General features: G+C 37.4%; 1 long non-coding RNA gene across 1 annotated transcript in view; it reads right to left on the bottom strand.

Moving 5' to 3' along the window:
- Nucleotides 1–4,057: 4,057 nt before the first annotated feature.
- Nucleotides 4,058–15,288, bottom strand: part of LOC115512297 — a 28,704-nt gene continuing 17,473 nt past the window's right edge. Inside the window, exon 3 of the long non-coding RNA XR_003968360.1 lies at nt 4,058–4,081. This is a non-coding gene — a long non-coding RNA (uncharacterized LOC115512297). The remainder of the gene's footprint in view (nt 4,082–15,288) is intronic.

Genomic DNA, 15,288 nt, shown 5'->3' with positions numbered 1-15,288 from the left:
ATTAATTCTTTTAAGTCCTGGCACATAGTTGGTTGTTAGCACATTACCAAATTACCCTCAAAACAGTGCATATGAATTTGCACTCCCTAGCAGCAAATATTCTTAGTATATTAAGCCACTAGAATTTTGGGTTTGAATTTAGTTCTCTGACTCATACAACCTCATGAGTGCATACCCAATTCCTGACCACTTTTGGTTCTCAAGTTCCTTATTGTCCCTGTCCTCTCCTTTTAATGTTCTCACAGTAAATCACCACCCACCTTTCCAAAACTGCCACCTTCACTATAGCATTCTATCACACTTGTACAGATTGTTTATACTAAGGATGCAAATGATTTGCAAGCTTTTGATCAGCTCCCACCCTTTGAAGACAGCTTCAAGCAGTCCTCAGGATCTCTTTACTTTTAGCCCTGTCATGGAGAGTTTACTGATTTCCCAAATCAGCAATGCCTTCTGAGTGTTCCATATATAACCGCATGGACAAGGCTTCACTTGGCATTTATTCAGCATGTGTTTACTGAGCACCACTATGTTTACTGAGCAGCACTATGCTGAGATAGGGATGGAAAATGAGGCAGGCATAGTCCCAGCCTTCCAGAAGCTTGCAATGCAGTCTTCTAATCATGTCCCACCACTGTCTCCAATTTATCAATTAATTCTAGGGAGGAAGTTGTATTTGGAGTGCATAACAATGCACTAGGATATCACAGTCCTTCACGAGCCTCCAAGATGGACCTAGATTCCTTCAAGCGGTTCCAGTCTGGAAGTAGAAGGACAGGTTCACAATATTCCTCTATCCTTGAAGGTGAGGACTGCCATTCCCCTTTCAAAAGGCCCTGAACAGGGGCGCCTGGGTGGCGCAGTCGGTTAAGCGTCCGACTTCAGCCAGGTCACGATCTCGCGGTCCGTGAGTTCGAGCCCCGCGTCGGGCTCTGGGCTGATGGCTCAGAGCCTGGAGACTGTTTCCGATTCTGTGTCTCCCTCTCTCTCTGCCCCTCCCCCGTTCATGCTCTGTCTCTCTCTGTCCCAAAAATAAATAAAAAACCTTGAAAAAAAAAATTAAAAAAAAACAAACAAACAAAAAAAAAAAAACAAAAGGCCCTGAACACTTCTGCACATTCTCAGAGGTCATCTCATGTGTGCTCAAGAATTTAATCATCGCACTGATCATTTCATGCCCTTTGTTGTTCTTTCTTTCCTGTGTTACTACCCTAGGAGGCTGTGCCCAAGCCAAATGGAGGGGTCCCACCACATTCACTGCTGACATTGTGAGAATCACTCCTCTCACTTTAACAATAAATTCTGGTATCTAGGTCTCAAACAGTAATGAAATAGGGTTTTTCTTTGCCAGTTGGTTGGTTGGTTGGTTGGTAGGTTGGTTGGTTGGTGAGAAGGGTTTTTGATATCTAGTCACCGTCCTCTCTCCCTAGAATTCATCTGTGGGTGAGTGGGACTGGAGGGAATCCCACCTGAGAGTCCCACCTTATGATTCTCTCTCCTAGCAGCTTCAGCAGGACCTAGAGATGTGCCCTGACATGTCTGAGTTCTGTTGTACTCACAGATTACTCTGAAATTGGAAGTTTTGCTCTACATGCTTATAAAAACAACTACATACACAAAACTTGATAGGAACAATTATATCAAATGTCTTAAGAAGACTGAATTAGGGTAATGGTATTGTGTATAAAATGTGTCATTATTCCCTAAATCTTCTAAGGTTCTATCGTGTAATTATATGGCTTTTATAATGAAAAAAAAAAAAAAAGGTATAGCTATATTGAGGAAAGGCATGGTAGTTCTAGAAAATTGTACCCTCCATGGCATGGCTTCAGCTGTCCTGGACATGTCTGATTCAGTGTTCTAGGGTTGGTGCTGGTATAGGGTTGCTGATCCAGCCCATTTGTGATAGACTGAGGTTCTGGGTAGAACTCTAATTATAGTTGGGAAAGGAGTGTTAAATACAAAAAATTGAGGCAGAAAATGAATTTTCAGGTCCTGGGAACATATCCCTAGCATGCTAAGTTCCAGACCAATTGTCAGAAGAACTAATCCCAAGTGTCACCAGCCAGTGAGGTATATTTCTTGCTGGGTTAGGAGCGGCTCAGCACTTGCAGGTGGGGCCTTTCAGTGACCCTAGCCCACAAGCAGAAGCGGAATGGAGCACCTTGAAAAGCTCTGCTGGCTACCTCCCAATCCCTTCACAACTCAACCCAGTAGAGACAGAAGTACAAGGAAGATTGGTGTTTGCTGAGTTTTATTCCCATCCTCTGAACATATTTTAAGCTCTTTCATCAATTTCTTTATCAAAAGAAATAATTCTTATTTACTATTTTTTTAAAACCTATTTTGATGCCTTTTTATGATACAATTACTAGTATTAGAAATTCAGAAAAGAAATAGGATGCTACTAATAACTCATGCCAAGTGTAATGGGATGACTTGATAATTTTACCCTATTTTAAAATGTGACCCAGAATTACAGTGTGGCTAGTTTATTTATTAGCTTACTTATGTCGAGTTTGTGGTCATTATGTATATTTAGACTTTGTCATTTATATCAACTTTATATGTATGATTTCACTTATTTCTTTTCTGTTTATAACTGTCACAGTCTATGGAGATTGCTTGGAAATTTTGAAAACTTAATTATTTTTATTATAAAAGCAAAACCTGCTTATTGCAGGAAACTTAACAAGTAGCACAACATGAAGAAGAAAATTTAAATAATCCATAATCTTACCACAAGAGATAATCATATTAATATAGTCATGCATCTTTCAATTTAGTGGTATTTTTAAAAATCACAATGCAATTTCTAGATTTACTAGATAAGCAAGACTCAGCATGCTTGCTGTGTTTATAACATCCTTCTAACTGGTTTCTTTCACCTAAATTACTCTGGTGCTACCAAATAACCTTGACCCCTAGCTAGGTCTGATTGATCAGAATGGGCACTGCTCTAAAGGGCAGTATGCTATGCATAACAAGCCCCCTCCCCTCAAATATGTCCACATCCTAGTCTCTGGAACCTGCTGGTACATGTTACATGGCAAACGGGAATTAAGGTTGCAGACAGAATTAAGGTTGCTAATCCCCTGACTGATTATCCTACATTATCCAGATGGGCCAAATTTCACAATTCCAAATATAAATCACAGATGCTGCTGCTGCTGCTACTACTACTACTAAGTCATGAGAAAAATCTCCAGAGATCTTCTGAGTTATCTCCACTCTTTGAAGGACTATACTACTTTACCATCTTTTATTCCTTCTAAATCCTTTAGAAAAGAGGAAATCTCACTATGTTCTAGAACTAATCTTCCTCTAGGGGCTAGAAAAGTTCTGTCTTTCAAAAAATCCCAGAGAATTAAATCAGAGCTTCCCAATTGGGTTGCTGGAGCACATATAGTTGTCAAAAGTGTGTGTGTAGGAGGTACCCCCTTCAACCGCAGAGGGGCAGGACCACAGGGCAGGTGGTTGCCTTGGCTACAGCATTTTCACAGGGTTTTCCATGGGTGCCCTACAATATTACCATATTTTATATTGCCAGGACGTGAAAAACACTGGAAAGAAGAACATTAGTATTCTCAAAATACTCATATACTGGCCCTTTTCCATGGGATAGAAAAGAATATGAACTTTGAATAAAGAAATCACATTAAAAAACACTAACATATATATAACATTTTTAGAAACATTTTTGACAAGCTGTCAGATATTTTAGTAGAGATATTTAACTATGATTAAAGGATATTATTTAAAATATTAATAGTGAAAATCATATTATTCCTAAAATATTAATGGGTCATAGAAAAAGGTGATTATATTGAACACTTACTTTCTTTTTAAACCAAGAGAAACATCCATGAAAACTTCTAAATGAGATTGGGCTATTGAAAAGTAATGCCCTGGGGCACCTGGGTGGCTCAGTCGGTTAAGTGTGTCGACTTCAGCTCAGGTCACGATCCTTGAGTTCGAGCCCCGCGTCAGGCTCTGGGCTAATGGCTCAGAGCCTGGAGCCTGCTTCCGATTCTGTGTCTTCCTCTCTCTCTGCCCTCCCCCGTTCATGCTCTGTCTCTCTCTGTCTCAAAAATAAATAAACATTAAAAAAAAAAAAAAGAAAAGTAATGCCCTTTGAGTATTTCAGTCCACTGACTTCAATCTTTGTTTGATTAATTCAAACTATTAATTAATCAATTAATTATTCACACTATTGATTAATTAAGTATGGTATTGATAGAAATGACATAACACATAAGAGACATTACTAAAGAGCCTAAGATTAATACCAAAAACACCAAAGCTATTGAATAACGCAGTGTGTTAAGCATGACAGAGCAGAGTCTGCAAGCTATAATTTGTAGTATATTGTTCACACAAGAAGTAATGATGGGGGGGGGATTTTATTGATGAATAACTGTCTTAGTCAGATGAATAACTGACCTAGTCAGAAGTCATGTGCAATGAGGTAATACTATAAGAACAAAACAAACTGATGCATTTTAAACTATTGCCTGATAAATTACATGGAAACCTAACAGAAGGCAAACTTTTGACAGAGTATCTTTGTATTTTCTAGATTTACAGAGCAATTCTCTTTGAATATTAAATAACCACATTTTTCAAAGTTGTACTGCTTTCTTAGACTGATTGCTGGAGGCAAATTTCAGATTACTTTCTAACACTTCTGCTGGAGGAATGTATTTAAAGCAAAGAATTTATACTAATCAAATATCCATCTGTCTTCTACATAAGGTCATTCAAACCCTCCAGAATCTGTTTTAAAACATGTACATCCTTTTACTGGGAACATTAATTATTCCTCCTCCAAATTAGGACAAACATGCTAATTATCCAGGAGTCAAATGGGTCTCAAATACACAGATTTCATATTCCACTATCATTAAAAGCCCATGAAATGTCCCTCTCATTTTATTTCATTATTCTTTCCCCTTTGTCTTACTCATTCTCATTTACATTGTCCTTCCCATCAGAGCTGTTCACACCAGCATATTCAGTATATGGCCTTAGGCATCTGAAAATATATCCCTGAGAAATCATAGATGGTTTTCTATGTGTATATGTGTTTTGAATGTACATAAATTGTTTTTCCCTACAGAATTCATAATTGTCTTTCTAAGATCTATTCCCTTTGCTATATATAAAGATGGTTAATTACTTTTTATGGCTGTATTGTATTCCATTGCATGTACACACAACACATCGTGATTATCCATTTCTCTAGGGACAGAGAGTAAGGCTTCCTGTAACTTCTTGCTAATACAAATAATGCTCTGCTTTTATCCTCATAAATATCCCCTTAAAGACTTGTACACAGTATAAACCCAGATGGGGGAATGATACATATATAGAAAATACTGATAATTAATTTCACTAAATAGTAAAAGTTTATTCTCCCACAAATAGTGAATGAGATTTCTCATTTCGGCTCCTTCTAGTCAGCACTTGGTATTAGCTGACTTTTTAAATTTTTACCATTTCTATGTTGCTTTATTTTGAATTTCTCTGATTTCAAGTGAAGTTAAGCATTTCTTCACATACATATTGGCTATTTAGGGTTCCTCTTCCATGAATTATCTATTTTTATTCCTTGTCCAATTTTTGTTTATTTCCTTGCAGATGTGAATGGGTCCTTGGTATATTCTATCTGTTAATCACTTTTCAGTTTTACATTTTGAAAACATCTTCTAATCTGCCACCAGTCTGTTATGTTTATCTATCATGTTTTCTTTGTATAGAAATAACTAATATGATCACATCCATTGATCACCACCACCTACCCTTAAGTTCTGTACTTTTTAAATCTTATTTGGGGTGCCTGGGTGGCTCAGGCAGTTGAGTGTCTGACTTCGACTCAGGTCATAATCTCACGGTTCATGAGTTTGAGCCCCATGTTGGGCTCTGTGCTGACAGCTCGGAGCCCAAAGCCTGCTTCAGATTCTGTGCTTCCCTCTCTCTCTTCCCTTCCCCTGCTCGTGCTCTGTTTCTGTCTCTCTTTCTTTCAAAATAATATAGGGGTGCCTGGGTGGCTCAGTTGGTTAAGCATCTGACTTCAGCTCCGGTCATGATTTCATGATCTCATGGTTCATGGGTTCGAGCCCCATGTCAGCCTCTGTGCTGACAGCTCAGAGCCTGGAGCCCACTTTGGATTCTGTGTCTCCCTTCTCTCTCTCTCTCTCTCTCTCTCTCTCTCTGCCCCTCCCCCCATTCATGCTCTGTCTCTCTCTCTCCTTAAAAATAAACACTAAAAATAACAAACATTAAAAAAATTTTTAAATGTTTTAAATTTTATTTAAACATCCTTTCCCACCCCAAGTTCACAAAGATAGTTCACAAAGATATATTTTAATAACTTTATATGTTACCTCTTATAGTTTGGTTTTTAATCTATTTGGAGTTCATTTTTGAATTTGTTGTGAGGGTGGAATGTAAATTTACTTTCCCTATCTACTGAACCATATACTAAATAATCCCTCTTTCCCCCTCTGATTTGTAATGCTAATTTCTGCTACATTACACATTCTCATATATAACATGGGCTTGTTCATTTTTGTTTTTGTTTTTTTATTGTTGCATCAATTTTTATCTGTGCCTATACCAGAACCATCCTGTTTTCACTGCTGTGCTCTTATAAAATGTCTTAATACATCCAATAGGACAATTTCTCTTTGTTTGGCCCATTATCCTTCCAGTTCCTATTGGTCCAGTTCCTGAAATTTTCACTAAAACTGCATTGAATTTATAGATGAACTTATGGAGAATGGTATTTTCACAGTGTTAATTTTTTCCTACCCAAGAACTTGGTATTCTTCTCTTTTTACCTAGATCTTGTTTTATGTCACTTAATACAGCTTGAAAAGGTCTTTGCGAAGTGCATTCTTTATTAGGTTATATCCTATGTACTTAGCCGTTTTTGTTGCGATTGTGAGTGAAGTCATTTTCCATACTAATTTCTAGGTCGTTGCTGCTGACATTAAACAATGTTTGAACGCTTACATGAAACTTAAATATATATAAAATATTTATAAAGTTTCTTATCTAGTACTTAGTATTCACTATTATTATAGTTGTTGTTGCCTATTATTGGTCTTGCATCTCCACAGTATTTCTGAACTCTCCTATTAGTTCTAGTAGTTTGTCTACTGATTCAACAGGGTCTTCTCATAGAAGATCTAATAATCTGCAAACAGGGATCGTTATCCATTCCATTCAATGCTTATACCTCCTATTTTTTCTTTTCTTGTTTTATTAAGAACCCCTTACTAAACTGAATGGCATCTGTGCTAACAAGGCTTTCTTTCCTGTTCCTAATCATAATGTGTCACATATTTGCCCCACTACATTTGCCAGGAGCTTTTTGCTAAAAGCTTTTATCAAATTAAAGAAATCATCTTTTCTTTCTATTTTTTCTAACACTTTAAAAATGTCATAAATGGATGTTAAACTTTATCAAATGCCTTTTCTGTATATATTCAGGTAATTTTGTTCCTCTTTAGGGCATTAATGTGCTAAAAGATATCTTTTCTGGTGATGACCTTCCTTACATTTCTGAAGTGAAACTTATATTACCATGTTTTGTTTATTAAAACATCATTGAACTCAGCTAATATGTATTCAGGATCTCACATTGTATGCATAAGGGAAACGGGCTAATAATATATTTCTTGTATTGTCCTCACCACTGTTGGTCTGAAGATTATAATTAATGAAATAATTAATTTGAATTGAGATTCAAAATGAGTTGCACAGCTTTTCCATGTTTTTTTTTCTGGAATACTTCATATCAGCTGGAATTATCTTTACCTTGAGAGTTTTAAAGAACTCAAAACTTTAAAACTATCTGAGCCTGTGGAATAATTTTTTCAAACTCATTCTAACCCCTTTGTAACATGTAGAAACTGAAAGTAAAATCTACATATTTCAGATTCCCTGGCAGTTAGGATTTCTCAATGTGATTTAAGTTCTGACAGTAAGATTCATGTGGGAAGTTCTGATTCAAGATTGGGTCATGTGAAAACAGGGTACAGTGCATTCATTTTTATGGTACAGATTGTGGAGGTAGAGGTGTTAGACTAAAGCCAGTAGTGCTGGCAGCAAATTTCTGATCAGAGTAGTCATCATGGTTCTTTTAGTTACCAAGTTCTGCTGGGTTTTTGAGATCATTCTTGAAAGTTCAGCCAGAGTCTATTATGTCACTCTTTCCAATAATTCTGTGGTTTATATAAACCTTAATAAACCCTTTTCAGATTATATTAGTGTGGATTTGCTTAGCTAAAATTAAGAACCTTAACCATAATTTAAAAAAAAGAAACTTGACCATAAAAATTGCACTTAGACTGGAGGCCTGGTGAATGATTAAAAATCTCTTTCATGGTTAATGGGTGATCCAAGTTTTCTATTTCTTCTCAGGCAAAGTTTTCTGGGAAATTAATTTTTTTCATTTAGATTTTCTTTCTTTTTGTTTTTTTTTTAAATATTTTATATTTAAGTAATCTCCACATCCAACATGGGGGCTCAAACTCATAACCCCAGGATCAAAAGTCACAGGTTCCACCAACTGAGTCAGCCAGGTGCCACTCATTTAGATTTTCAATATTATTGCTATACAGTTCATAGTTTTTGCTATTTCTAAAATCTCTATTTTTCTACAGTTGATTTTCTTTTTTGGAGTTAAGTTTTAACTTACAGTTGCTTTCCCCTTCCCCTTCCCCTTCCCCTTACCTTGCCCCTTCCCCTTCCCCTTCCCTTTCCTTTCCAAGTTTATTTATTTGGGGGGTGGGCAGAGTGAGGGAGAGAGAGAGAATCCCAAGCAGGCTCCACACTGTCAGCACAGAGCTCAACATGGGGAATCTATCTCACAAACTATGAGATCACAACCTAAGCAGAAATCAAGAGTCAGACGCTTAACCAACTGAGACACCCAGGCACCCTTAACTTACAGTCTCTTTTATTTCATTAATCACCTTTATCAGATATTTTATTTTTTTGTTTGTGTTTTGTAAAAAATTTTTTTGAGTAAACTCTACCCCCAACATGGAGCTTGAACTCATGACCCCAAATTCAAGAGTCCTATGCTCTCCTGACTAAGCCAGTCAGTCACCCTGATGTTTTACTTTTTAAAATCTCTTTAAAGAAATAAGGTTTTGATTGTTAATCATCTCTATTGATTTCTTTCTTTCCTACTGACTTTCCCTTATTTGTATTATCTTTTCCCTTCTGACTTGTATATGTTCATTCCACTGTTTCCTTTTCTAGTTCTTTGGGTTTAATGCATGCTTTATTTTCCTCAATCTTTCTTTTTTTCTGATAAGTGTATTTAAAGTCAGTCATTCAGCTTAAAGAATTTCCTGATTTCCCTTACAATTTTTTCCTCTTCTTTTTAATCCAAGGGTTGTTAGTTATTTTTAGTTTCTAGACTTATGGGATTTTTTATCCAGCCACTTTTTTTAGTGTTTAGTTTTAAATTGTTAAATGATGAAAGAACATAATCTACATTACATGGATTTTTTTAAATACATAGAGCTTTCTTTATGACTTAATTTTTGGTTAATTTTTGTGGATATTCTACCTGTGTTTGAAAACGCAGCTGATCCTTGAACAATGCAGGGGTTAGAAGCATTGACCCTTCATGCAATCAAAAATCTGCATTTAGGGGCACCTGGCTGGCTCAATAAAAAGAGCATGTGACTTCTGATCTCAGGGTCATGAGTTCAAACCCCATGTAGAGATTACTAAAAATAATAAATAAATAAACTTTTAAAAATCCATATACAAATTCTGACTCCCTAAAAACTCAATAGCCTACTATTGTCCTGAAGTCTGACTGATAACAGTCAATAAACACATTTTATATATTTATTATATATTGTACTCTTACAATAAAAGCTATAAAAAAAGTTACTAAGAAAATCATAAGGAAAATAAAATATATAGTACTATACATGTTGTTTTGAAAAATTCACTTATAAGTGGAACTGTGCAGGTCAGACCTGTGTTGCATGGGTCAACTGTAATATATGTTGTCTGTTGAGTGTAAGATTCTATATCTTCATTACTTCATTTCAATTTATTAATGTTATAATTTTATATAATTTTGATTTCATTGTTGGCTTGTTCTATTAGTTTTTAGAGGGATGACTCAAAACCTCCAGCTTCAATTGACTTACTGATTTCTCCCATACTTTTTTATATATTTCAAACGTACATTGTTCCTAATACATTCATATCATTATTTTATTGGTATATTGCTGTTTAAGGGGAGCCTGAGTGGCTCAGTTGGTTAAGCATCCAACTCTTGATTTCAGTTCAGGTCATGAGATTGAGCCCTGCGTCGGGCTCTACACTGACAGCATGGACCCTGCTTGGAATTCTCTCTCTCTCACTCTCTCTCTCTTTCTCTGCCCCTCCTCTACCTCTCTCTCTCACAGTAAATAAATACGCTTTAAAAATTTATTTTTAACTTTAATTTTATCTTTTTGTTTTACAGAGAGGGAGAGCACAAGCTGGGGAGAGGGGCAGAGGGAGAGAGAAAGAATATTAAGCAGGCTCCATGCTCGGTGCAAAACCTGACATGGGGACTTGATTCCACAACCCCAGGATCATGACCTCAGCCAAAATCAAGAGTCAGAGGCTCAACTGAGCCACCCAGGCACCCCCAAAAATTATTTTTAACTTCAAATTCTATTTTGCTATCATGGATTTTTTTTTTTAATTTTTTTTTTCAACGTTTATTTATTTTTGGGACAGAGAGAGACAGAGCATGAACAGGGGAGGGGCAGAGAGAGAGGGAGACACAGAATCGGAAACAGGCTCCAGGCTCTGAGCCATCAGCCCAGAGCCCGACGTGGGGCTCAAACTCACGGACCGCGAGATCGTGACCTGGCCGAAGTCGGATGCTTAACCGACTGCGCCACCCAGGCGCCCCTCATGGATTTTTTTTAAAGGGGATTGGTTCTTATATGTCTGCTACATCTTTTTCTATCCTTTAACACATGATCTTCATAAATATATTTGAGGTAGGTTACTGAAATTTTTCCCCCCACATAAAATCACAGGGTGGCTCAGTCAGTTGAGCATATAACGTCAGTCTAGGTCATGATCTCGTGGTTTGTGGGTTCGAGCTCCATGTTGGGCTTTGTGCTGACAGTGCAGAGTCTGCTTCCAATTCTCTGTCGCCCTCCCTCTCTGCCCATCCCCTGCTCACATGTGCATGCGCTCTCTCTCTCTCTCTCTCTCTCAAAAAAATAATAATAACAATAATAAAATAAATGTTAAAAAAAAAAAAAAAGGACAGACGCCTGGGTGGATCAGTCAGTTAAGCATCTGACTTCAGCTCAGGTCTTATCTCATGGTTTGTGTGTTTGAGCCCCATATCAGGCTCTGTGCTGACAGCTCAGAGCCTGGAGCCTACTTCATATTCTTTGTCTCCCTCTCTCTCTGCCTCTCCCTCGCTCTCGCTCTCCCACTCTCTCTCAAAAATAAACATTAAAAAAAAAAAAAAAGAAAAGGTAAATGGGCAAAAGGGGTAGTTAATAGTATCTTGGGCTGTGGCCAACTAATCTTTGACAAAGCAGGAAAGAATATCCAATGGAATAAAGACAGTCTCTTCAGCAAGTGTTGCTGGGAAAACTGGACAGCAACATGCAGAAAAATGAACCTGGATCACTTTATTACACCATACACAAAAATAAACTCAAAATGGAAGAGAGACCTAAATGTAAGACAGGAAGCCATCAAAATCCTCAAGGAGAAAACAGGCAAAAACCTCTTTGACCTTGGCCACAGCAACTCTTACTCAACACTTCCCGAAGGCAAGGGAAACAAAAGCAAAAATGAACTATTGGGACCTCATCAAAATAAAAAGCTTCTGTACAGAGAAGGAAATAATCAGCAAAACTAAAAGGCAACCAACAGAATGGGAGAAGATATTTGCAAATTACATAACAGATACAGGGTTAGTATCCAAAATCTATAAAGAATTTATCAAACTCAACACCCAAAACACAATTCAGTGAAGAAATGAGCAAAAGACATGAATAGACACTTCTCCAAGAAGATATCCAGATGGCCAACCGACACATGAAAAAATGTTCAACATCACTCATCATCAGTGAAATACAAATCAAAACCACAATGAGATACCACCTTCACCTGTCAGAATGGCTAACATTAACAACTCAGGCAACAACAGATGTTGGCGAGGATGCAGAGAGAGAGGATCTCTTTTTCACTGCTGGTGGAAATGCAAACTGGTGCAGCCACTCTGGAAAACAGTATGGAGGTTCCTCAAAAAACTAAAAATAGAACTACCCTACGACCCAGCAATTGCACTACTAGGCATTTATCCAAGGGATACCGGTGTGTTGTTTCAAAGGGGCACATGCACCCCAATGTTTATAGCAGCACTATCAACAATAGCCAAAGTATGGAAAGAGCCCACATGTCCATTGACAGGTGAATAGATAAAGAAGATATGGAGTATTACTCGGCAATCAAAAAGAATGGAGTCTTGCCATTTGCAACTATATGGATAGAACTAGAGGGTATTATGTTAAGCAAAATTAGTCAGAGCAAATATATTACTTCACTCATATGAGGACTTCAAGATACAAAACAGATGAACATAAGGGAAGGGAAGCAAAAAGAACATAAAAACAGGGAGGGGGACAAAACATGAGACCCTCAAATATAGAGAACAAACAGAGGGTTGCTGGAGGGGCTGTAGGAGGGGGGATAGGCTAAATGGGTAAGGGGCATTAAGGAATCTATGCCTGAAATCATTGTTGCATTATATGCTAACTAACTTGGATGTAAATTAAAAAATAAGTTAATTAAGAAAAATAGTACCTTGGGCTGTCTGTTTTTAGAACACTTACATAGGTCTTACTCAGCTCAATAATGCTTTGTCTAGGGAATTTTTGGTTTCTTTCTTTTCCAGTTGTACTTGGCCAAGCACTAAGATTGGAACAGAAAACATCTCGTTTTGTCCATGTTGACAATGATATCTCAGTATCTACAGAATAATGGGAAACCATTAGAACTCTCCTTTTGGACTGAACCAAATAACACACCTAAAAGGACTCAGTCACAAAGCTGATCTGGTTCACTATGAGCAGAAGGTAAGGGCATAATTTCTCATCACAGCTTTGGAAATTTGCTTAAGAGTTGGTCACTGTGACCAACTTCTACCATCAACTCCTATCATCTGGAAACTGTATTCTGGGGAACTTCTTTCAAGTTTCCCAGTCATCTTCATCAAAAGGATGTTAAACAGACAACTATGCCACTGAGCCAATCTTAATGAAAAACTTAAGCAGGTCTGAAAGCTAGTCAGATGTCATATATCAACTGGAGTTAACAGAGGCATTGTAATCCAGGTCATATGTCCAACCCTGGAAGAATTAGAGGTACTTTCATCTATGTCAGCAATGTTATCTATGTACACAGTCTTTCTAATGATATTCCTTGGCAGCTTGAGACTTCATTATTCCCTAGGATATTTAGATGAAAGTCCCTCATGCTCCTATTGATAGCATCTTTCCTTATTCCTCTTGATGACATTCTTTTGATTTTGTTAGACTTTGGCTCTAGTGCATGTGGCTTCCCTGAAGTCTGCAGCACTGATAGGGAAGGATTGGAAATGGTGCATAGTGAGCTGGAGTTATCAACTGGAGTTAACAGAGGCATTGTAATCCAGGTCATATGTCCAACCCTGGAAGAATTAGAGGTACTTTCATCTATGTCAGCAATGTTATCTATGTACACAGTCTTTCTAATGATATTCCTTGGCAGCTTGAGACTTCATTATTCCCTAGGATATTTAGATGAAAGTCCCTCATGCTCCTATTGATAGCATCTTTCCTTATTCCTCTTGATGACATTCTTTTGATTTTGTTAGACTTTGGCTCTAGTGCATGTGGCTTCCCTGAAGTCTGCAGCACTGATAGGGAAGGATTGGAAATGGTGCATAGTGAGCTTGTTGCTGTTGTAAGATCTATCCTTGATCACACTGAGAACTGGAATTAGCTAGAAGACCTCTGAATGGCCAGTCAGTAATGAGATGGGAGGGGGAGCTCTCCTTTTAGCAGTTTTGGCTTTGACAGCAAGGGGCATGCTCGGTCTGACAATTACTGTATTTAAATTCCTTCTCAGTGCCAATTTGTCATCAGCTTGCAATCTCCTATTTTTGTGTTTTTTTTTTTTTTTGTTTTTATTCTTTTTGTTTTGTTCTTTTTGAATGCATACATGCATGTGCTCTGGAGGGGGAGGGGGCAGAGGGACAAGGAGAGAGAATCTTAAGCAGGCTCCATGCTCAGTGCAGAGTCTGATTCGGGGTTTGATCTCACAACTGTGAGATCATAACCTGAACTGAAATCAAGAGTTGGAAGCTTAACCAACCGAGCCACCTAGGCACCCTGTCAATCTCTTGTTCATAACACTGTCTCTTTTTATTCAGGCAGTCCCAATAGTTTTATTGATGTGTTCAACAGACTTTGAGGCACTTTTCCATGTAAATCATTGTTTCTCAGAGTTTGAGGGCCTTATATATACCAATTGATGTGCTTCTAGGAGTGGGAGCTCTGAAGAGAACTTTTCTGATGTAGAGTTCAACCTCAATATTGAGGTTTCCAGAAAGCTTTGGTAATCATCTTGACAACAAATATGGTTAAATTGAGCTTGACAGCAAATACAGTTAAATCGAGCTGTAGGTTCCAAATGCTCAGTAAAGGTGCAGAGAAGTGCTGTGTACTCTAGTGGGGATAAAAAGCTCACCCATGTACCTCTCTGGGAAAGAAAAGAGTCTCTTTTAGGAAATGTGTTTCATAAATTGTTGTATTTTTTAATCCAATTTGAGAATTTGTCTTATAATCTGTGCATTTAACCCACTGATATTAATTGAAATTACTGTAATTGAAATCTTTTCTGACACACCTTATTTACTGTTTTGCAATTACCATATTCTTTTCTTCCTTTTCTACTTCCCATAAGATAATGCAAAGATTATCTTATCTTTCCATAGGATAATGCAAAGATTATTATCTTCTGCTGATTGGAAAGTTACATATTGTGTTATTTTTGTTTCTTTTATCTCTTCCTAAAACCCACATGGTTAGACTCAATTTTCCCTACCAGTTAAGCTTACCAATATGTATGTCTTGTCTCAAACAAGATGAAACCTTAAATTAGCATATGCCCATTTCTTTCTGTTCTGCCTCAGCCCTTCACTTGGCCACATTGGTGTCATCTAGGATTTTTGTTCAAAATTGA

The sequence above is a fragment of the Lynx canadensis genome, chromosome B1 (assembly GCF_007474595.2).
Source record: "Lynx canadensis isolate LIC74 chromosome B1, mLynCan4.pri.v2, whole genome shotgun sequence".
Taxonomy (NCBI): domain Eukaryota; kingdom Metazoa; phylum Chordata; class Mammalia; order Carnivora; family Felidae; genus Lynx; species Lynx canadensis.
This window is presented reverse-complemented; position numbering and strand designations above follow the sequence as displayed.